Source organism: Pseudochaenichthys georgianus, chromosome 4, assembly GCF_902827115.2.
Source record: "Pseudochaenichthys georgianus chromosome 4, fPseGeo1.2, whole genome shotgun sequence".
Lineage (NCBI taxonomy): Eukaryota > Metazoa > Chordata > Actinopteri > Perciformes > Channichthyidae > Pseudochaenichthys > Pseudochaenichthys georgianus.
In genome coordinates this window covers 16,947,454-16,970,184 of record NC_047506.1, presented here as the reverse complement: position 1 = coordinate 16,970,184, position 22,731 = coordinate 16,947,454, and the positions used below count along the sequence as shown (strand labels likewise).

Sequence of the window (22,731 nt, the reverse complement as noted above, 5' to 3'; positions counted from 1 at the left end):
GGCGGATTTTATTTTGCTTACTTTAACATCATTGTTCATGGTGGGGCTAAGCAATTTCTTGGTATGGCTGTAGCCTACCCCAGCCATACCCTGACTGCAAATACCTAATTCCTTCCGTCTACTTGGATCCGAAATGCTGAGAGGGGTCTGCCTGCAGACCTCCACTCTCAGGACAGTTCCGGTGCATACCTCCACTCTCAGGACACCTCCACCATAGATCTATATAAACACTAGATGACTCAACCGCGCTGCAGGCCAATAGAGACCGACGTTGCCACTTGGCCGCCATCTTGCCACAGATGCCGCAGTTCTCTCATTCATAACATTATGGTTTACTATTTAAATAACCATAGCTTGCTCAATTTTCAACCAATTTTCAAACGGTTTGGTTTTTTATAAACATTAAAGATGTAGTTATGATACTGCATACTTATAATCATGGACTTTCATATGAAAATAACATTAATCAGATAAAGCAATAGCTACACACACACACACACACACACACACACACACACACACACACACACACGGTATTTATATTACATATTTGCCAGTGTATATATTTCCATTTATTTTATTATATTGTTAATATTTAAAATAAATTATAAATAAATTATAAAATTAAAATACATTTATATTTTATATATAAAAATCGGTCTCATGTTACCACTCTGTAAGCCAAGAGTTGTTAATTTAGCAATGCCTTAGCTTGGAGATAAGGACCAGCTGCACACAATAAAATACAGTATACCACAAAACCAATAAGACACACGGTGACACATGGCACACCAACAATCAATCATCGTCCAGCCTCAGCTTTGGTATTCTTTCACAACCATGTTATGGGTTTATTAGACTGAGCAAACATAAACATATGTGGTGATCCCACGGCATCCGTAGGCTGCACAAAAGTCCGGCATAGTCAGGTACTTCTGTAAACACAAAGCCAGCAAATTCCTGTATCATAATGCAAGATGTTTTTAACAAGCCAAACCACTTGGAAGAAATCATGTGTAACTTAAGTTATGTTGAAAAGAAAGAGCAGTTCTGCCTCTCCCACTGGTGTAAAGTTGCTGGGTGAACTTTGTAATACTAGGTCTCACTCACAGCCTCTTGTTATTAGCCAGCTAATAAATACAACCACATACACAAAGAAAAGCTGCAATTTCAACATGTCCAAGCATCCTATATCATAGCCATGCTAATAATGTTTCTAATAAACCAAACCGTTTGTAAATCAGTCAAGATTTCAGAGAGTTAAGAGTATTTTTGTGCAGATCACTCACCTTACAACAGCTACCATAACGCGAATCAGAGTAACTGTTGACTGTGGCAAGATGGCGGCCGGTCAGCTACGCTGGAAAATCTCCCATGAGCCATCTAGTGTTTATATATATCTATGACCTCCACTGTCAGTACAGGAAGTGCACGCTAAGAATTCCAAAATAAAATCACCACTATCAGTACAGTGCCACTTTCCAAACAGGAAATGCACGCAAATACAAAATAAAATCGAATCGTGACGGATTTTATTATTATATACATATGTATATATTTATATATCTATATATATATATATATAATAAGTGTCTATATATATATATATATATATATATATATAGATATATACGGACACCTTGTATTGTAGTTACTATCAGTACAGACGCAGCGCCACTTTCCGAACAGGAAATGCACGCAAATACAAAATAAAATCGTACTGACACTTATTATATACATAAAGTATATATGTATATATTATCTATATAGATATATATATTTATTTATATATATAAATACGACATCTTGTATTTTAGTTACACCCGCTAGACAACAGTGGAAGGTTCGAGAAACAACCGTGTTTGCCGGGTGCACCGCGGCGGAGGTGGGGAGGTTCCAGCTGGGAACCTCCACCCCGCTGCGGGACCCGTGGGACCCCTGGACGGTGCGTCTTGGTCACGCTTCATATCGGCCGGCGCGAAGGCCCTCCGACAGTGGGTCGCGTTTGCCATTCGATCAGTGAGAGGAGAGGAGAAAAATGCAACAAAAATTGTCAAAATCCGTTAATATATGGATGAGTGTGGGGGGGGGGTTGGACATAGGCCATGGGGGGACACCCGAGACCGGGCAATGTCCCCGGGTGAAATAGCCAAAAAAATAATAAAACCGGGGAAAAGTGAAAAAAAGTGTCCGGAAATAGGCACTCGTGAGGAGGGCAGAGTCCCCTGTCAACTCCCGTTACATTCCTCCATGGTGTCATTTGAGCGAAAAACTTTTAGGAGAACCATGCTGGGGGGGTCAAAAGGGCTTGACCAAGGCCGACTCAAAGTGCACGGTGGTCGGACTCATCACCTCCGTGATGAGTCTCCATTGTGATTTGAAAACTTCCATCAAACGAGTCCTTCGGTGGGCGGGAAAAAAACGCGTCAGAATCGTCACTTCCTGTACTGACAGTGGAGGTGTCCTGAGAGTGGAGGTCTGCACCGGAACTGTCCTGAGAGTGGAGGTCTGCAGGCAGGCTCCCATGGAAATGCTTCTCGTTTTGCGCTGTCCCCCCGTTTCCAAGCTCGCGCCAGGGGGGGAGGGGTTACAAGGCTCGGTCTTGTGCTGCATTCACTTGCACTCGGACATTAGATATTTTCTCTCATAAATGTCCGATGAGCCACAACTTTTCTTTCAAAACAAAGCTGCCAACTGGGGTGGCAAGGCATTTTTCTGAGGTGGCAGCTGCCACCCCGTGCCACCCCGTAAAACCGCCACTGGTTACATGTCACACTGGGTTTTAAACAAAGAGCAGAGAGAGGGCAGTGGAGGATTGCTTGTAGCTCAGAGTAGCTTTTTGCCAACAGAAGATAGGTCTTTTTAGAAGGGCTTGTTGCTATCCATTACTGCCTGCATAACTTGAACATTTCACACAGAATATATTGCTACTCTCCTCCCAATAGGGCAGACGAGGCCTTTCACTTGATGCACTGTGCCTCAAAAATGTTAGTCCCCTTCCAAAGTCTGCCCAATTCAATCTCATTTCCATCAATTATCAATCATACACCCTGGTTCTAAATGCTACAGTAAGGTCATTTGACGTAGCAAGCTACTGAAATGTTTAATCTGAGCAGTTGTAGCTGTGGTAAGGGACAAGGGAACTTCTGAGCCAGAAAGTATTTAGAATTTTGAAAATAATCTTAAACAAGGGTCAAGAAAACTTAACATAGTTTAGCCTTGGAAGTAACATTTGGCTGCATGCTGGCTGGTGGTAACTGACTGTGGGCCAGTGGATTGATGTCAGTTCAGTTTATGTCTCGCCTCCTACTGGACAAAGTGGAGCCCAGCTGTCCCTATTCAAATTTGAATTCTACCATCCAATCAGAGTTTTTGTTTCCCCTGAAAGCCAATGTGAATGGGTAAAATCAAGTCCAATTCCCTCCTCATTTAAATTAAAAGAATGGGGTGATAAAGGGATAACTTGGCACCAATGGTTGATAATCAACTTATTATTGTATTATTTGTCTATTTTTTTAATTAAGACCTTATTTTATTGCAGCTTATTGTTTTGTTGTTTAGCACATTCAAATAGGTTACTTTTATTGTCACTGACTATTAAAGCAATTCAATCGTAATTTGATTAGTATTACCATTTTAATGGGAAAAGGGACATAACCGACAAAACATGGATATTTCATCACAGCTTGTCGATTGACTATTAATAATTACTGGATGTTTTCTTGCTAAATCTACAGTAAACGTTGTAGTTCATTTTGACAATTAAAGTTTATTTATGAACTTCACATGTTGCATTAGTACCAACATTTTTGTCTCAACGACGCATCTATATTTGTTAGGAGTATGAAAACATGCTTCATTATCACTTACTGTAAGAACATGTTAACTATCTTTACCAACGATTTTCTCTTTTAAGTATTTTTCCGTCAATGCACCATTGCTCTGCATTTGTCTCGTAGTAATTCTGCCGACGCAGCCGAGCTATATCAACTAAATAAAATCAGCCTGTTGCCTAATAAGCTGTTTCGTTCGGCCCCCATTGTGTTGGGTTTTTTCGACTAAACGTGCTTGAACGCACCAAGTGGTAGGATTTACGACTCGGGAGAAGTCAAGACACGAAGTTTATGAGGGTACATTGAACGCATCACACAGCTCCGTATTTTTTCACTGCAATCGAGGGGAGGGAGAAGGGGGGTATTTGACTCCTGTCTCCCCACCCCCAGTCCGTATGAGGTGGATTTAGGAAGAAAGGAACCAAAACCTGGGACGCAGAGATAACGAGAAACACCAATAAAGAGAGATAGCCTACATTTGGAGATCCGCGCGCGGCGGTGTCGCGCACGGATTATTATAGGGTATTTACTTTTTCTTTCACAGACTCAACGAGATTCTAGCTCGGAGCGTCTGATCTCGGGAAAAGGAATACAAACGTACAGGGAATAATAGAGGTATTTTATACTCGCTCCCTCCAATAACAAGTGACTGCTCTGCTGCTCAACAAAGTGGAATATAGCGGGTTTTTCACCGTCGGGAATGTGAAGTAAAAAAATTTTCTCCAGGAATACGACCTCTCATCCACAACGAATTTGGATTTTAAAATCTGCCCCCGTAAACCAACTAGGGGGTAGTCTCAGAAATACTTTTCTCACGCGGTAAAAGTAAGTGCTTGCAACTTTTCTTCTCTGATCTCTCGAAATGATTGATATGCGCTTAAAGAGCAGTTCAATATGTTATGTGATAAGAATGAGGAAAAAGTTACTCCTCTTTAACTCTCCTTCAACTCTGGCATAATGCTGGACCGTTTTATCTACCGGGTGTCTATTTTCATCCTTTTTTTCCAGTCTGCTAGGGGGGATAAATAAAGAGGTATGTTTTTCTGTTCTCTCGCACGAATGTGTTTCAAAGGAAACGTTATTGCAAAAATAAGTTCTGACTTTTTTTCAGTAAACTTCAGTTTTTCTCATTTTGCACTGAGTCAGCGCCTTAAAGCAAAGGTGTCCCCCGGACCCCCCCAAACACACAGGTCTAACACTGATCCTGCATTCTGTTGAGAGTTTGAACAAAATGCTCACATAACATTGCATTTGAAAACATCAAGGCAAGCATTTTTTAGCCATTATGTGCATGGTTCTGCTAATGTGAAGCAGGTTGAACTTTCATTACTTTTATCAGGGCTAAGCAAAAGCCTACAAATGTCAATGAAACAACTGATGTGACTATTGATAAGGGGATATTAATTTACTGAATCACTATACAATTTATATTGATTATTTTTGTTCCATCCTGTCTAACACGATAGATAACAATGGTGTCGAAGTAGCATATTTACTTGTAATGTGTCTAGACTGCTTTTTGTAGAGTTTATTGTTAATTATTTGAGCTTTTTTGTTATCTTTTTAAACTTATAGCCACTTTAAGTTATTTATCTGTTTTTCGTACAATCAATAACCTTTTTTTTTTTTTACAATTAGCTTTCTTTGTTCTAAAGGGTTGTTGCTTTGCTTAAGAAATAACTGTTGTCTGACTCTGGCTACAAGCTTTGGCTTTTTTTCATATTTGTTTGATACAGCAAGCTACAGTAAGACAATTGAGCCTAACTTGAATTGCAGTGGATCTTAATTTCCCTCCCTCCCCCTCACCTCCCACCCCAACAGTGAACTGCAAGCCAACAACAGATTAGTAATGCATTTAATTTACTGAAGCTTTCTGAACAGACAAGAACAAACAGTGTTGTTTTTATTACAGATCTTAATAAAATAGAGAAGTATCTAGACATTTAGAGTTTTCAGATGTCGGGGTCAAAACCAGAGAATTAAGCGGGAAATTGCACATAAGACAATTCATCTAGCTATACATCCTACAGTACATCCATTGCTTTTATACTTTTGAGGCTATTATACACCTTGGTGAACCTTAGACAATCCCATAATGGGGAATATATTCTCCTCTATTATGCATTTTTTTTTTTATCAACACCAATTATACCACATTTCCATTTGTAATGGTTATTCAGGTTTAATGTATGTTGTAACTCCAGATCATCAGTCTTGCAATCCAGTATTCAATCAGCCTGCTAGGCTATATAAATAAACCCATTTGTCTTATGATGAGAGTCACATGTTGATTGTCAGTAGCAAGAAGGAGTCTTGTCCTTTGGAGTAATGGACAACACATACCAAGAGGCTGTGCATCAAGTTAGTGCTGGATTCTTAATGTGGCTTTAATTGAACAATTCATCACCTCCTGATCACTGTCAAATAACTGGGTAAGAAAGACAAAAGGCAATGAGAATGCCAAGTAAAAGCTGCCAGGCACAGTCAACTGAGCGTGACCGGCATGTCTGTCAAAGCAAGGTGCTGTTTTATTTAATTTGACATATTTTCTTTTTTGTCTGTGGAAATCGCAGATCGATGCGTTTGTGAGTGGCAAGCTTGTAAGCAGTTGTAATGAATAGTGGCGAAGGAGGGTGCAGTGAGAGTGTTACATCCTCGAAAACTTATTTTATTGGACAAAACTTTAGAATTCTCCCCGGAGCTCCTTTCCCTACCCTTGGAAGAGAAGCTAATTTAATTGTGCCCCCCCCCCCCCCCCCCCCCAAGAACGGAGGCCTTAAAGAAGTGTCCTCCTCAGGGTTTTGAAAATTAATTTCCTTTGCAATTATTACATTCTGAGCTGTTTTCTTTTATTTCCCCTACCTCGACAGTAGGGTGAATTCTCTTTCTCATTTTTAACGGGATCAAAGGGTGGAGAAGAGAAGGATATTGTAGATAGCTACAGGCCTCACAGAATGACTGGAGGCTATTTAACGTCATACTACAGGAGATTTCAGATGTTGTCATGTTTCTGACTGTTGTATAGTTTGTGTTCTTTGGGGTTCTTAACATGAAACTTGCATTTTGACTGTTTGAAATACAACCAACTTAGACTATTGGATTTGTATAGAGGACAAGCAAGCAGAGCTCTTGATACTTTAAGAGCCTTTTATCATTAGAGATTTTCCAGATGTTACACTGAAATGTCAAAATTAGATCTCTGCCATTTTCAAAAGTCACACATCCCAAAACACATGTACTAATGAATTAGAGGATTAGGTCTTATTAATAACATTTATCTCTTCAATTACAGTGCCTTGGTTTTACTTGAATGAACACCATGGTTTGGTTATAAAATGTTTAATCTTTCTAATGAGATAAAACACATTAATCAGCCAACACTACACATTTATTGCCTAGCCCTTTGTTCATCTAATTATTTATTTTCCCACCCATGTATTACCATTCATTTTATTCAACTACAAATTAGTAACATTTTGGTGGCATCAAGTGCTTTACAATTAGACACATTGCACTTGACGCAACATCACAGTTAATAACAGCTGCTCTGAAGAGAGTGTCGTTGCAGAGAGAAATGTGCGCTGTGCAGAGGTGCTGTTGCACTCACAGCTAATTGTGTTTATTCATTTTAATATGCTCTGAGTGCTAAATCAGTGCTCTTCTGGCGACACAAGGTGCAATTATTCTGGCTGTGAAAACAGGAGGCAGTGTGTCTTGTAAAGTGTCCCCTTCTCTCCGATTTGTCGATTACTAGCCTGTCATTCACATTTTGTATATAGCCAGGGTGGGGTGAAATACTCTATTAAAGTAACATGTAAGAACTTATAGCATAAAAGCAAACATGCTAGTTATCAAAAGATCATTCACATTATACATTTGTTTCACATGTATAAAGTCTTACAGTAAAAAGTACAATGTCTCTGGATGCAGTTATGTAAGGATTAGACCACCAACATAATTATTACATTCAAATTAAGTACATTATTCAAGTTTACATTAACTTTGGATAATAACACGGGAGAAATTAGCGGAAGCGCTCTTTTTTCCTCTCCCCCTCTCCCTCTCCTGACAGCCTGTCAGTATCTCATGCAGCTCACTGATCCAGTAATGAGTGACCCAACAGTGAAGAATACATATATTTATAACTAGTTTAGCTAGTTCCAGAGGTAGATAAAATAGCTAGTGTGTTAGGTCTAACTCTTGTGTGTTTTGCTCCGCTCACCGGTCCATCACAGTGGGTGGAGCTGCAGGATTTCTGCTTCACACACACGTTACGTACCGCTACTTTATTGTCATTTTCGGACACCTTAAAATACTGCCAGACTGGTGAAGCCATTTTGGCGAGCTTCTTTTGCCGCGCACAGAGAAAAGTGTCGTGTATTTTACGTCATCATTTTTACGCCATGCGATCGGCTCTCGCAATTGGCTCTCGCAATTGGCTCTCGCGATTGGCATTTTTAGAGAGCACCGATCGATCGGCAGAGAGTGAGTATCGGCCAATATCGATCGGAGCATATATACTGTAAATATACAGAGATGCTGAATGAGAAACCAATATGAGTTTGGAAAATTGCACAATATAAATCTATTCTAGTAGACCTTAACAATGGAATCATTATCAGTAGAAATGACATGGGACCTTTAAAGTCCCTGGAGCCTTTCATTTTGAATATGCAAGCTCAGCACTGTAATGCACTTTGGAGAAAATGTCAGAATGTTTACACCTGGAGTAGTGTTAATTGTCTTTACAGAAAGAATAGCCAAGTGGTGGAAGAGAAAAACCAGAGCATTGGAGTCCAGACAATTTAAAAACATAAAAATGTGTCTTTACTGCATTTTAGTGCTTTTATCACCTCAGATGTGCTAGGTGGAAAAAGGAGTCTTAAATAGAGTATTTTCGCTTGTCAAGTTATTGTGTACAGAAGTGAAGGTACACATGGACTCCACTAATCCCTGCCAGAATATCTGGTAAAGCCTTTGGGAATACATCGACACACTGTCACCTCCCCAGCCTCCTGCCCATTCCCCCGGTACCTTCAGGTTTTACAAAAATGATTCGCTCCAGCACCTTCTGATGAAGTGACAGTAATCTGCTTTTGACGACGAGCAGTAGCAGACCGGCTGTTGATGCCTGCTACTCCCTTGTTCACTGGAGTCTGCCTCCCTCAAGATACAACACAGTTGATCAAACATAGTGCACTGCATAGTCTGTTAAAGCCTGAGAGGAAACCGTACCAAACACTGCTCTACTCAGACCAACACCCATCCACGCGCCTTTCCCTCTGGCCCTGATCCCATCCTCTTTATGGTTATGGAGTTAATGTGATCTGGTGTTTCATGGTGAGAAGTAATTAACACAAGGTCTGGACTAGGCCTCAAATGCATGTGTCTGGTCCTGTCCGCTGATGCTTGCTGTTGGGCTGTTCCTATGTTTTGTGCGAATACCAGCTGGCCTCCCCCAGATTGATGCACAGAGGTTCCCCCTGGGGCGTCTGCCTCCTCCTCCCCTTGTAAACTAGGTCTGGCAGGAGGGGCTGGCCTGTGCCCTGGTAGTTTGACCCTTCTGAGGTTTTAGACACGTGGTAGTGGGGGCTAAGCACCCCCATTCCCAAAGGGGTCAAACAGGTTGCATTTAGCTCATTTAAATGCAGCTCATGCAGGCCGTTAGATGCTCCTCACCAGCCTGTTGAGCCATCTGTATGAAGTGCGTACTTGTGAAGTAGTACGCGTTAGAGCTGTCCCGAATACCATTTTTCGGGCTCCGGATATTCGGTAGTAATCAGCAGCGAATATTCTAATATTCGGCCCGCGCGGGGGGGGGGGGCGTAGTAATCAGCAGCAAACCGCTTCAACTCGTGTATTTCGGTGTATTCACGGCATTCATTTTGTTATTCAACAGTATTGTTGTTTCATAGTTATTTGTTAATGTAACCCAATTTGTGTTCTTTGAAATTGAAAAGGATATCGCATTGTGTTTGTTACTTTCGTGGCAGTTGTATATGTCTTAAGTGTAATTTGGCTTGGCTTCCTATTTATGGACATGCTTCTATTTTGAAGGAGAGTTGGCGCAGTTGACAGGAAGTTGTTGTTGCATTGGAAACAACGTGACGGAGATTAATGGAGAAAAGTAATATCTACATATAAAGATGGAGAAAGTCAACGATAACGGTATGTTTAAGTGTTAGCACCCCCTCGAAGAGGCACAAGCTCTTACGTTGATATTGGAGATTTCAATAAATTCAATTTGAAGAAAAAACAAACAAAACGAATATCCGAATAACGAAATTGAAACCCGAATAGTACTCCAACGAACGAATATTCGGATATTCGGGTACAGCCCTAGTACGCGTTTGTATTTATATTTACATAAATATTTCCTAGATACTTTTTTCGTTTGGGCATTATTTGAGCCTCTAGATCAGGGGTACTCAAATACAAATCTTAAAGGTCCAAAATAAATGTTTCAATAAGACAAAGGTCCATTTATTACGGTCATTCAAACTTTTAAACAATTGCAACAAGATTCTTAACACGAGGTTGCAAAAACAAAAATAATCTGTATGCAGCAGTTTTCATTGTTATTGTGTCTGTGCTTGACCCCTCAGAGTCGCAGTGTAAGAGCTGCACAGTTATGAATAAAGGCAGCTGCACTCTTTTTCATTCAGCATTCCCATTATTGCTTTATAAATGTCTTGCCCCCTTGTGTGTCCACGGAGGTTCGTCAGGCCCAACACATCTTCAACAAACTCCCCCTTTGCCTCATCATAACAACTCACAAACACCAGCAACTGAGCAATGTCAGTGGTGTCAGTGGACTCATCCACAGCTAAGGAAATGCACTGTGCATTTTTTATTCCATCACGAAGCTGATTAATCAAATCACCAGCCAGTATTTATGTTCTTCTGGTTGCTGTGGAATCTGAGAGGGGATTTGCTTGATTTGACCTGTTATTTCCTCTTTTTGTTTGCCTTCAACCTGGTCTCCATCACTTCAGTAATGCATTCTTTTATATTCAGTTATTATCCAGTGGAATGTCCTTACCTACTAACCTAGTTAAATCAAAGTGGTTACTTTTGTTTGGCTGGGCAGTGTAGTTTTACACACCGTCTTATTTGACTTTCTCAGGACTTAAAACAGTTTTTTGGGGGCAGACCCCCTCAAAGAAAAATATATATTTACACACGTAAGGTCATCATCTTAATAGTTGTGTATGCTCATCTGTGAGCAGAGCATCAAGTTGATGTGTATTACAGCTGAATGCGGCGATTACCATTTTGTTCAGCAAAACGCCTCACAAAAGTATTAAGATCAACAGCTTTAGTGTGTTTTGATTCAATGCTGAGTACAGCCACACTGACAGTCTCTTCTCTGTCAGTGTAGACCGCAAATACCTCATTCCTTCAGTGCTTGGGTCCGAATGCTTCTCGTTTTGCGCCGTCCCGTTCAAATGAAATCGCCGCCAATCATATGTCCACGCTCGTGCCAGGACCGGGGGAGGGGTTACATGACGTGCATCTTGTGCTGCATTCACTTGCACTCGGACATTAGAGACTTTCTCTCATAAATGTCCGATGAGCGCTGTTTGCAGTCTATGGACATAGCGGATCATTTTGACTCGTTGCGTTGTGGCGATGTCTCACAGATAACACAGATACAGATAATACATATGAAAAGTATAATTTGCTCAGAGTCCAGAGACAGTTGTGGTTCGGTCCGGATCCGGACCGGAGTCCGTACTTTGAGGATGCCTGCTCTAGATGATACAATTTTGAACACTTTGCATAAGGAAGGTCAGACATCTTGTCATTCTCATGCACTGTAATATTGGTTTTGGTTTGATACTCAACTAAGCATCTAGAATTAACAATATGATTGTGTCCTAGTTAAGTGGACAGCATGATTAAAATGAAGGTAAAATAACACTGCCACTTTTACACTATTGCCTTTGATTGTTCAACAATGTCAATAATGTATTAGGCCCCATTTACACAGGAACGCAAACGAAACGCAAACTAACGAATTCGATATCAAAAAAGTATTCCGTTCACACGGATACGGCTCAATAAACGTGTCCCTTCACACGAGACCGCTCGACTCGCTGGAGATGCTGCAGTACATATGCCGGGCCTGTAAGTGGTGCTGTACTTCCGCCCACAAAATACACCAAAAGCAGCGAAGAAGACCCCGAGCATGGTTGCCATGGTTGCCTGGTTACCCTTCTGTTTATGCTCCGCGGTGGATTTAGCAACATGTAGTTCAGGTAGTTCTCCATGTCCACTTGTTGCTGATGGTTGTGGTAGAGGAGCTGTAGATTATGCACTAACATCTGTAGCATTGTCAGTAGCAGTAGCAGTAGCTACTGACAGTAGTAGTGACTGACTGCTACAGCAGTGAGCAGCAGAGGTGGGGAGAGGCGGGGCTATGGCTTCATCGTTATCAGGAAAATTATCGTATAGGACAGTGTGCTTCTCAAACTTTTTTCAGTAATGTACCCCCTTTGAAACATTTTCTCAGCCAAGTACCCCCTGACCGACCCCGAACATTTTTGATCGAAAAAACCTATACAAATAATTCCAATATAGTGATGTTCCCTCAGTGTGTGATTTATTTACTCCTTCATGCATGCATTACAACAAACTAAGGATATTTTGATTTTATGCATGAAAAATAATAACATAATGAAAAAAAATGTAAACAGATCTTTCCAAGGAGTTTTTCAATTGAAGTTTAACCCTCTGGAGTCTAAGGGTATTTTCTCGATTTTTTTATGTTTTCTTAAATCCCCTTTTAAATGTATTTCTTCTAACATGGCACCCCATGTGTTAAATATCAAAATGTTCAGGACAATCTCTGGTATTGCTTATGCATATTACTCACCTTAGAGCACTTTTTGATGAGATAAGTAGCTCAAAAGCTTAAAATGTTACATCCGATTTTCGGAAAATCTTCAAAACTCTTGTGAAAACACACATTTCCTCATGTGATCGAATTGTTTTGGTGTTTTAGATTTGGTTACCAAAGTCTTAGTATCACAAAAGCAGTGAAATATTTGAATTAAACTGTATATAAATGTGTTATTCATGTCTAAAATGAAAAAAATGTAATTCGAATATTGAGTAAAACAGGTGTTTATCACTCTACTTTCACCACAGCAGGGACTGAGATACATCAGGACTGAATAATGACTTCATATTACATACCAAGGTTCATGTGATGTGTACAAATACAAATTGAGCATTCAACCTTTTATTTTCAACCAACAATTTATTATAAATGTTTTTTTCAACCAACTATTTATATAAATATAAGAAACTGGAAAATCTAACTATTTACAATATTGAACATCAGAACTTTCAACCAACTATTCATTATAAATGTCAAGACAGTGTCTTCCAAGACAGTGGGTCTGGCTGCTGTGTAGGTGGGGGTGATGGTGCATGGGCTGCTGTGTAGGTGGGGGGTACAAGTGCTATACGAGACCTCCACGAGACCTCCTTGCTGGGTGGGTTGAAGGTGATGGCTGTGGTGGAGCCTTTGTGCTGAGGTGTATCTTGACCTGGTGGCAGCCGCAGATGGAGGTGGAGGCAGCTGTAGTGATGCTGGTCTGCTGGTCCTTGGTGGTGATGGCTCTGGTGAAGGCCCTTGAGCCACAGTAGATTTTGACCTGGGGGCCGGCACAGATGGATGTTCTGGCTCCTGGATAAACTCCGCCGCCTGTGGGCCACTAGGCCCAGACAGCTGTGAAACATCTCTGTAAAACAAATTAAAATGAATTACAATAATTCATTGAAATAAAGTTCAAGTAAAATGTTGCTCAAGCACAAATAACAATGCACACATATAAAGAAAGTTTGGGAGGTTGGAGAAGGAGTCTCTCGATCACACACACACACACACACACACACACACACACACACACACACACACACACACACACACACACACACACACACACACACACACACACACACACACACACACACACACACACACACACACACACACACACACACACACACACACACACACAGGTATTTCCAGTTACTTTACATTCAGTATAAAATCACACACACACATAGGCTACATCTGATTACAAAGTCTTATCTGTACAGGACGGTAAAATAATAACAGGCACACATATAAATAAATCTATGACAAAGTCTCATCTGTACAGAACAGTATGATAAAATAATCGATGGCAAAAACATGTCACTGTAAATGTCTCCGTTGTGGGATGAATACATGATTAATTTAATCATCTACATGTAATCTCACTTTTACACACCAAAATAACTTTAACACAGAGTAAACTTTTGCTAATGGAGTCTATTTTGTCCCAAGAAAAAGTTCATGAAAAAATATATATCAATAAACCTATTGTTCATTTTCGCGGTATTCCCCACACATTACCAGTACACTATTACTGTAATATTTACACTTACCCATGTCCAAATGGATCCTTGTTGTTGTCTTTGTATTTTTCTCCTTCAGAAGAGTCGAAGACTTCAGGTTCTGAGGCTCTATCTTCACTGCTGCTAGCGGAAAAAATCTCTAGCGAAGTCGGCAACTGTAACGTTTTTTTTAGCCATTTTCTCTGTCTCTCTCTCTCTCCTTACATACGTAAACTGATGGGAGACACGTGGTTTATGTTTTTTTTACTTGGTGGGTAGGTCCTTAGTGATTTCTTGATGTCCATTTTAGACCATGATGGCTGCCGGCCGAGATTTCCTTGACGGACACACGAATCCACCAATCCCACACAGTGTAAAGTCAAGCTGCTTTGAGCGGCCATATTGGCTGCTGTGCCCTGGTTACAGTCTTACAGGAGATACCGTTGGAAAGCTACTCTTCCAGCAATTCCGCGGATATCTGAATCATGTTTCTACTCCTTATAATCGAAAATATATGATTAATTACGTAACATTATGCGCACCTGGACGCGCCGGCGCGTCCACCGACTCCAGAGGGTTAACAAACCAATGAACAGAATGATATATTATGCAAACCTATACAATACACACATTTGACATGTTTATATGAGGTGGTTCTAGGAATATTTTATATAAAATTGTGTTTTCTATTTAACTTATTGTACTAATATTATTTTTGTAATCATGCATGGTATTTTTTAAATTAACTTTTTTCAGTTTTTGAAAAAAAAAATCACGTACCCCCTGCAGTACCCCAACATACCCCTAGGGGTCCGCGTACCCCCATTTGAGAATCACTGGTATAGGACACACAGAGCCGTTTGGCCCCCCAGAGCGTTCCGTCTGCAGATCTATCCACCTTGGGACCCGTTATCGTTTTAGGGGTCTGTTTCCGCGGTTCCGTTATGGCCTCGTGTGAACGAACGGGCTATACGAAAGAGAAAAGTAGCGGATACAACCCGTTTCGTTCCCGTGTAAACACCACCTTAGTCTTTGTTCGGCTGATTTTAACAAACAAGTGGTAAACGTGCAATCAATTTCAAATGTTCCAAATACATCTTTAATAACAGTTTTGATGTATTCAGTAACTAAGTTAATTGGACGTAGGCCGTACTTAACTGCTCCAGCTTTTCAAAAACTGAATTTAAGGATGAAGAGATAGAATTGTAGGTAGAAGCCTTTCCACAAGCTGAGTGATGTCTGACTTGTATAACAAACTGTTTATGATAAGACTAAACAAAGAAAGTCCATTAGCATTGTTTGACTGATAAGTTTGCAGTTTTAGTGAGAAATTGTTATAAAATATGAGTGGTTATGTGTGTGTGTGTGTGTGTGTGTGTGTTCTGTTAATCTGATGGCGTTCATTGTGCACACACAGAAAGCCAAGGGCAAGATGGCTTGGCCCATTGAAAGAAAAACAGACACCCACCCTTCCTTTCGCCCCCTCTAATCCACCACCCTTTCCTTTTGTTACTGCCTTCTCCTCCCATGCAGAGCCTCAACAAAACTTTAGGGACATCTGGTATGAGGGGGGCTACAGAAGGGTGGGCACTGGGGGAATAGAAAGGAGGAGAAGGGGAAGGGGGACAAGTGTGTTGGGAGGTACACTCAGCTGCCCCGAGGGGTGGGAGGTGAGAGATGGGGGTCGCAAAGAAACATGTGTATGCAGCATAGCGGGGGTTGTTGTCATAGAGGGGAGAAAGGGAAGTGGGCTAGCTGAAGAGGAGCAGGCAGATAATTGATGGATGGAAGTAATTGTGTGTAATGCAAGCAAGGAAACATGGGCCTCTGGGAGGTAGAGAGATGGAGAGGGAGCCAGTGAATAGGACTAGTGAAAGGAGGGAGGGGGGGTAAAGTGAGGGTGGAGAATAATGCAGAGAGGGAGTGTGCAAGAAATAGGAGGCTAGGGAGAAAGAGAGAAATGAGGAGTGAACGAAGAAGGTACAGAAAAGAGAGGAGACGGCGAGTGAGGGAGGAAAGCAGAGGAGGAGGAAAGGGAGGGACCCGGCTGTTCTGTTGCATCACTCAGCACTAGTCGGGGTTAAAAAGGAGTAACTACCTGCCTGTCAGGCTGATTGTGCATCCCTATGCATCAGGGGATCCACGTCCTGGTTTATGAGTGATAGCGTGGAATCACTATGTGGGCCACTTAACCACAGAAAATGGCTGCCTGTGCATCTCTGGGAATACAAGCAACACTGCCGTAGGGCTGCACGATTTGGGGAAATAATCTAATTGCAATTTTTCTGACAGATATTGCGATTGCAATTCGATTTGCGATATTTGTTTTTAAGCGACCCAACGGAAGTTTATTGTAAAATGCGGCCATATCTCCGGTGAGGAAGGTTGTATCAACGTGCTCTCGTCTCTAGCACCCCGAGCTACGAGTGAAAGAACTAAACTTACATGAAACTTCCGTTGGGTTGCTTTAAAGTCAAGCTTCAGTTTAAGATTCACCCTGTAATAGATGTAAAACATGTGATGGAGCATTACTAACCTGACTCAGATGGTTTGTTTCACCAACCATCTAGGAAAGCTCCATTGGAAGCCATTTGGAAAAGTATTTAAAAAATACTTGGCAGGTGATTGGATCAATCTGTCTATCACCTACTATCATGGGCCGCTTCTGATTGGTTAACAATGACTGGTACATGTGGAGCACAGCACCTCTGATTGGTGTGGATGACTGACACACAAGAAGAACAAAGAAATACAAACATTTAATTACCGTACTTTTCGGACTATAAGCCGCAACTTTTTCCCCCATTTTTTTTGTACAGCTAACGGCCACTAGGGAACCTCCTAAATCTATGGATTTTACAGGTAAAATTAACCACCTTTAACACTATGGGCTCTATGACCGGTCCGCGCCTGCCACCTTTAAGCGGCGGGCTCCAGCAGGAAAAGCTGGAGGCCGGAAAAGAGTGAGACAGGTAACGCGCCAAAGTAAAAGTGGAACCGAGAGACAGAACGAGAGCAAGACAGACAGACAATTTAGCTGCTGCGGCTTATATGCAGGTGCGCTTTATAGTCCGAAAAGTACGGTCGCAGGCTTTGCGATTTGATAATTGCATAATTTCAAATTTCGATTTCAAATCGATTAATCGTTCAGCCCTACTGCCATGTTGGGCTCTGATGGTTACTTTGTATGCAGATGATGCCATCATCTCTCTTACTACAAGATGCTCGTTGTCAGACTGTTTGTAGGTGTTGTTTACATTTTTACTGTTCCCTCCTCGTTTGCAGTCTGGCTCACTGCGATCATTCATTTTGTATTAATAATTTCCCCAGCATAAGAAAAGTCCAATCATAAGTCCTCCGTAGTAATTACAGCTCCTGCAGGCTGGGCTTCTTTTTCAAATTTCAGTGAAATGGAAACAAAGCCTATATATTATACAAATTACAGCGTGGCGCGTAAAATAAAAAAGGAGACAGGCACCAGAGGCAAATTGCATTGAGTTCCTTCTCACTTTCTCACTGTGCATCACAGGCTTGTCTCCCAGATGGGGAAGAAAGGTTTGTCAAGCGCATCACAGTGGAGAGAGTACAACCTTCCCCAGCCCCTGGGAAGATAGAAGGTGACATTTGTATGTAAATGGAGACAGGCACTCTGCACTGTATTCCAGCTGACAGAACACAGAGTGGGCAACCTGTCGTTTTTCTTTTCTTTTGTGAGAAGTTAAAGATTTAGTTGTTTCCCAGACATTTTTTTTCTCTGAGGAAAATAAATGTGAAAAACTGCTTTACAATAGGTGATTGTGAATGTAAGTGGATATGCTCAATACACACCAAAGTCCACGTAGTTGTGTATGCTGTGTTGTGCGGACATATTGAGCAACGCATCAAAATGGTTGTCAGTGTGCTACCATGACGTTTTCAGTGTGCTACCATGACGTGATCTCTGAAGTCTTGCCTGATTGAGTGCTATAGGTTGAACAGACTGACAACAAAACAAATTAGAGCAGAAGAAGAATTAAAATAATCCTTGCTATTCCAAAAGGGCTCCATCAACTGCAATGGCTGGACCCCTAATTAACTCTCGAATCTCGGTGTCAGGGAAGATAATCCTGATTAAAAAGTGACGGAGGCTGGGGTAAGAACGACAACATAGCAATCAGAGATACCAGCCACGTTTTGGGAGATTAGCACCGAGGGTGGGGGCCTTCCACCCTTGTCACCCTTTGTTTATGAACAAAATCAATGGCAGAATAATGTTTTAAAGGAGACAGACACGTCATGGCCATTTCCACTGATCATAATTCCATTGTTGAGTTCTAGAATATATTTATATTGTGCAATTTTCCAAACTCACATTGGTTTCTCATACAGCATCTCTGTAAACTACGTGTCTTCACTGAATTTCACTCTCTGCCTTTAATGGCTCTTTGTAGCTCCAATAGCTCCAGTCCCCACCCTCCCTGTGAGCACAGTGTGCTCTGATTGGTCGGGACGTTGTGAATCGCGCTGAGCTCCGTGGTGTTGTTTCCTTGTTTAGCGATACACAGCGATACACAGCCAAACACAGCCAAACTCATCCTGAGCACACACAAAGTCACAGCCGAAGTAAAAACAGGTTGATAAACGCTGTGAGAATGGGTCTGCAGAGAGAATTTCGCCGCGATCCCAACTGTCTGTTATCAGCCTGCAGCCAGGGAGGAGAAATCAGCAGAGCTGTGTGTGTGTGTGTGTGTGTGTGTGTGTGTGTGTGTGTGTGTGTGTGTGTGTGTGTGTGTGTGTGTGTGTGTGTGTGTGTGTGTGTGTGTGTGTGTGTGTGTGTGTGTGTGTGTGTGTGTGTGTGTGTGTGTGGAAGTCCGTGGATTGGTTAATGTGGACCAATCCGCCTGGTCATAGCTCTGGGCGTGGCTACTGGGTATCCCTATGTAGCGACAGTGGCAAACCGTCAGGGCCTTCAAGGTATTCAGATAGGTATACCCTGGAACACTCAGATAAAACAAACAAAAAATCGATTTAATTATATAAATAAAATGTATATAAAATGAATAAATGAGAATTGTATCTGTGTCGTTGATCTGTAATATTACAGTGTTACGTTGATTTGTTTGTCCTTCTCGGACCATGCACTACGCATTTCAGTGGTTTTGTGTTAGAAAAGAAAGCAACCGATCAGATCTTGTCCTTCAACCAAGGTATTCTATATCCTTGATCGAATGCCCTGGCCGTTGCACTGAATGAGAGCGTACGACGACTGACAGTTTGATCAACCAATCATATACTGATTTGTAGCCAATGGGCGTATTCTTTCAGAGTTCCCCTCGGTTCCAGGGTATTCTAGAAGGCCCGCTAGTTAACTGGTTCGAGACAGAGGATCTACATGAATGCGACGAAGCAATTCATGCCGTTTTATTGTTTTTAACGTTGAAATGACAAGTGCAACAGGTGAAGATGAAGTTGTTGCGGAATTGTTGTGAGTACCCTTTTCAAGACGACAATTCAGTGAAAAGACGGAGGCGGCGGGGGGTGTGTGTGTGTCTACAGAAGGTCCAGTTGTGATAGACACGGTTCGCCACTGCGTAGCGATACCCAGGAAGTAAACAATGGGAAATGGGAAATCAACGAGGCGTTTTGGGGAGGTATTTTCTGTGTTAGAGTTTTACTCGCTACAGGGTGTACTTTGAGGGTTTGTGACTCTGCAGACTGTTTACATGCATAAAAACTAGGGATGCACGATATTGGTTTTTTGAAACCGATACCGATAACTTCCTGCTTATCAAGACCGATACCGATACAGATAACCGATAATAATATAATATATTAAATGTACCTGTAGTTTTTGCACACCTGGTGGTAAAAAAAGACTAGTAGTGAGCAAATGACATGAGCATTACTACTATGAACAAAACTAACCCTGGGGTCGTCTCTGGCAAACTTCTTGCCTTTTTCAAAAGCCTCGTCGATAGGTAAAAGCCCCGGTGCCTTTGCAGCTGGCTTTGGATTCGCCGCTAGTTTAGCAGCGCAGGCGTCTTCGTACGCTTTTAACACACCATCGTAGCGATGGCGATGTTTCAGGTGACTAATCAGGTTGGAAGTATTATAGCTCGTTGCCTTTTTCCCTCGTGGAACTTCTGCATTGCATTTGTTAATACAAATACCAAGCAAACTATCTAACTCTGAAACTTTGAAATAGTCCCATACTATCGACGACATGTTTGTTTACTGTCCTGGCTTCACGGTCGCACACCATTTACGTCACAGCCAGGCATGAGTTAGGGAGTGCTGGATTTGTGAAAAACTCCCCTCTTACTAAACCACTAATACCACAATACTGGCAAAACGGGAGGAGCCGAGGGAAAAACAAGCGCCCCTCATCCCAATCCACCCACACCGCAGTATTTTTTTCTTTTTTTTACCCAAAAAATATATTGTATATTATCGGGGCTATTAATACTTTTATCGGGTTTATCGGGATGACGTCATAATTCCTAATATCGGACCGATAATTATCGGGCCGATAATTATCGTGCACCACTAATAAAAACCTTCATAACAGGGGACGGGTAATAACCGGAAAAGCATGACATGTCTCCTTTAAGGGTTTGATTTTTTTTCATCTGGTTTTTATATAAATGGGAAGATTGTCTTTGCCACGAAACCACTTTATATTTGTGTGGATTGTCAATGTTTTTAGTGGTTTGTAACAAAAGTGAGCATAGTAACTGTTTATCAATCATAGGAGAACTAATTTGAAATATGTTGGAATTAAGAATTGTCCCTTCCAAGTCTTGTAATATAAAATATGCATTATTTATCGCATATTTGGCTGTAGAGATGTGTTGACCGGGTGGTCACTAAAAAATAGGGCAGCTGATTTGGCATCTTTTTCAGAAATGGCAGGTCAACCGGGTTATTACTGGGTCTCATCAACCCCCTGCTGTGAAAGGGTCACGGTTACCCTGTTCATCAGCATGACATGTAACTGGCCTCGCCTATGAAACATGTCCCAAATGGCATGTTTTATGGGTGTGTAACTTAACACAGGAGTCAGTTCAGTTTATACCCCAATTTAGGAGTCACGGTTAGATGATTGAGAGATGGTCTTGTAACTATAAAGTCAGTTATTATCAAAAGCCACAAGTCTTGTGAAAAGTAGAGTTTGTTATTCCTTCCAGTATGAAGTGAAAACGTAAGCAATCACCTGTTAGTCCATCCAGTGAAAGAGGGAATTGGGTAAGCAGAGAAGCAGTAAGCACATGTTTTTTTAAACGAGGCAAATAAGGTTGTTATCAGAGTCTGTCTATTTGTCGCTGATACAGGGAGATAGAGTTGACACAGAGGAAAGCGTGAGCCAGCGCCGGTGAAATTATGCTTGCAGCCTGATGCTCCCAAGTAGGAACTAAAAGAATAATGCACTTCATACACCATATACCTGGATAGAGGAGAGTCTCAAGAAGCAATCATTTTACTTGACAAAACCAAGCACAGTTCCAAATGCACAACAAATAAGTAATTATTCTTAAATACAGTTTATCAGAAGCCCAGGATATTTGGCTGTAGTTAATATATCATATCACAGCATTGCCAAGTAGCCTATGCCCAGTGAGTGTCCTTTAGCAAAATCTAAATCTGCAGTTTTTAGTTGTATGCTCATTGTAAGATATTGTCTTCTGCTGTGACGCAGTCTTATAGCCAATGTGATGGGAAGGGAGTATCTGGAGATAAATCCATCTCCCCCTAAGGCATGCCCAATAACATTTGTCATCTAACAGCCCCCAAATCTGTACTCTCAATAGGGTGGAGGTAAGTCTAAAACACAGGGACAGACGGGAAGACAAAGCAGGTCTGGCATGGAAACGGGGGTTGCTGTTTACAGCCCCAGCATTTCTGCCCTTGGGTTATTGTCGGGGCAAACAAGGGAGAGACAGAAACAATTTGAAGAAGAGAGAGAGACAGAGGGAGAAGAAGAAGAGCGGGCGGGGGCTGGGGGGCAGGATTGGGGGCTTGCAGCTTAAAAACAGGAGGTAGATGGAAAGCAGAGGGTCTCCCTTTTTGATGGAGATAAAGGAGCGCTAATGAATTTGAACCAGTGCCCTCCAGGGATATACCATACGGGCAAAAATAGGAAAGAGCAGATTGGGGTTTAGTGGCTTTCTAAACTACAGCCAAACTGTCTTTTAAACACACACGGGTGCTCCCAATTCTGCAATCACTAAGATGGCTGTCGCACGGCTTGCCAACTGCCACGGGTGATGGCTGTGCCAGGGACTAGAGAGAGATGATGCCAGAGGAGATATGCCTAACTGGCCAGTAGGGCTGTACCCGAATATCCGAATATTCGTTTGTTGGAGTACTATTCGGGTTTCAATTTCGTTCTTTGGATATTAATTTTTCCGTTTTTTTTTGTTGAAAAAATTGAATTTGAAAACGTTGGTATTGAAAATTCCAATACCAACGTAAGAGCTTGTGCCTCTTCGGGGGGTGCTAACACTTAACCATAAAAGTTATTGTTGAC

At 41.5% G+C, this 22,731-nt stretch overlaps 1 protein-coding gene across 12 annotated transcripts in view; it reads left to right on the top strand.

Moving 5' to 3' along the window:
- Window positions 1-22,731, top strand: part of ptprsa (protein tyrosine phosphatase receptor type Sa) — a 262,747-nt gene that overhangs the window by 75,076 nt on the left and 164,940 nt on the right. The window contains exon 1 of one of the 12 annotated variants that reach the window (XM_071202892.1): window positions 4,199-4,658. The exons of the other annotated variants lie outside the window; for them this stretch is intronic. The gene's annotated coding sequence lies outside the window, so the exon portion shown is untranslated. Of the gene's footprint in view, window positions 1-4,198; window positions 4,659-22,731 lie in introns of those variants that run through there. 12 annotated transcript variants of the gene reach the window in all.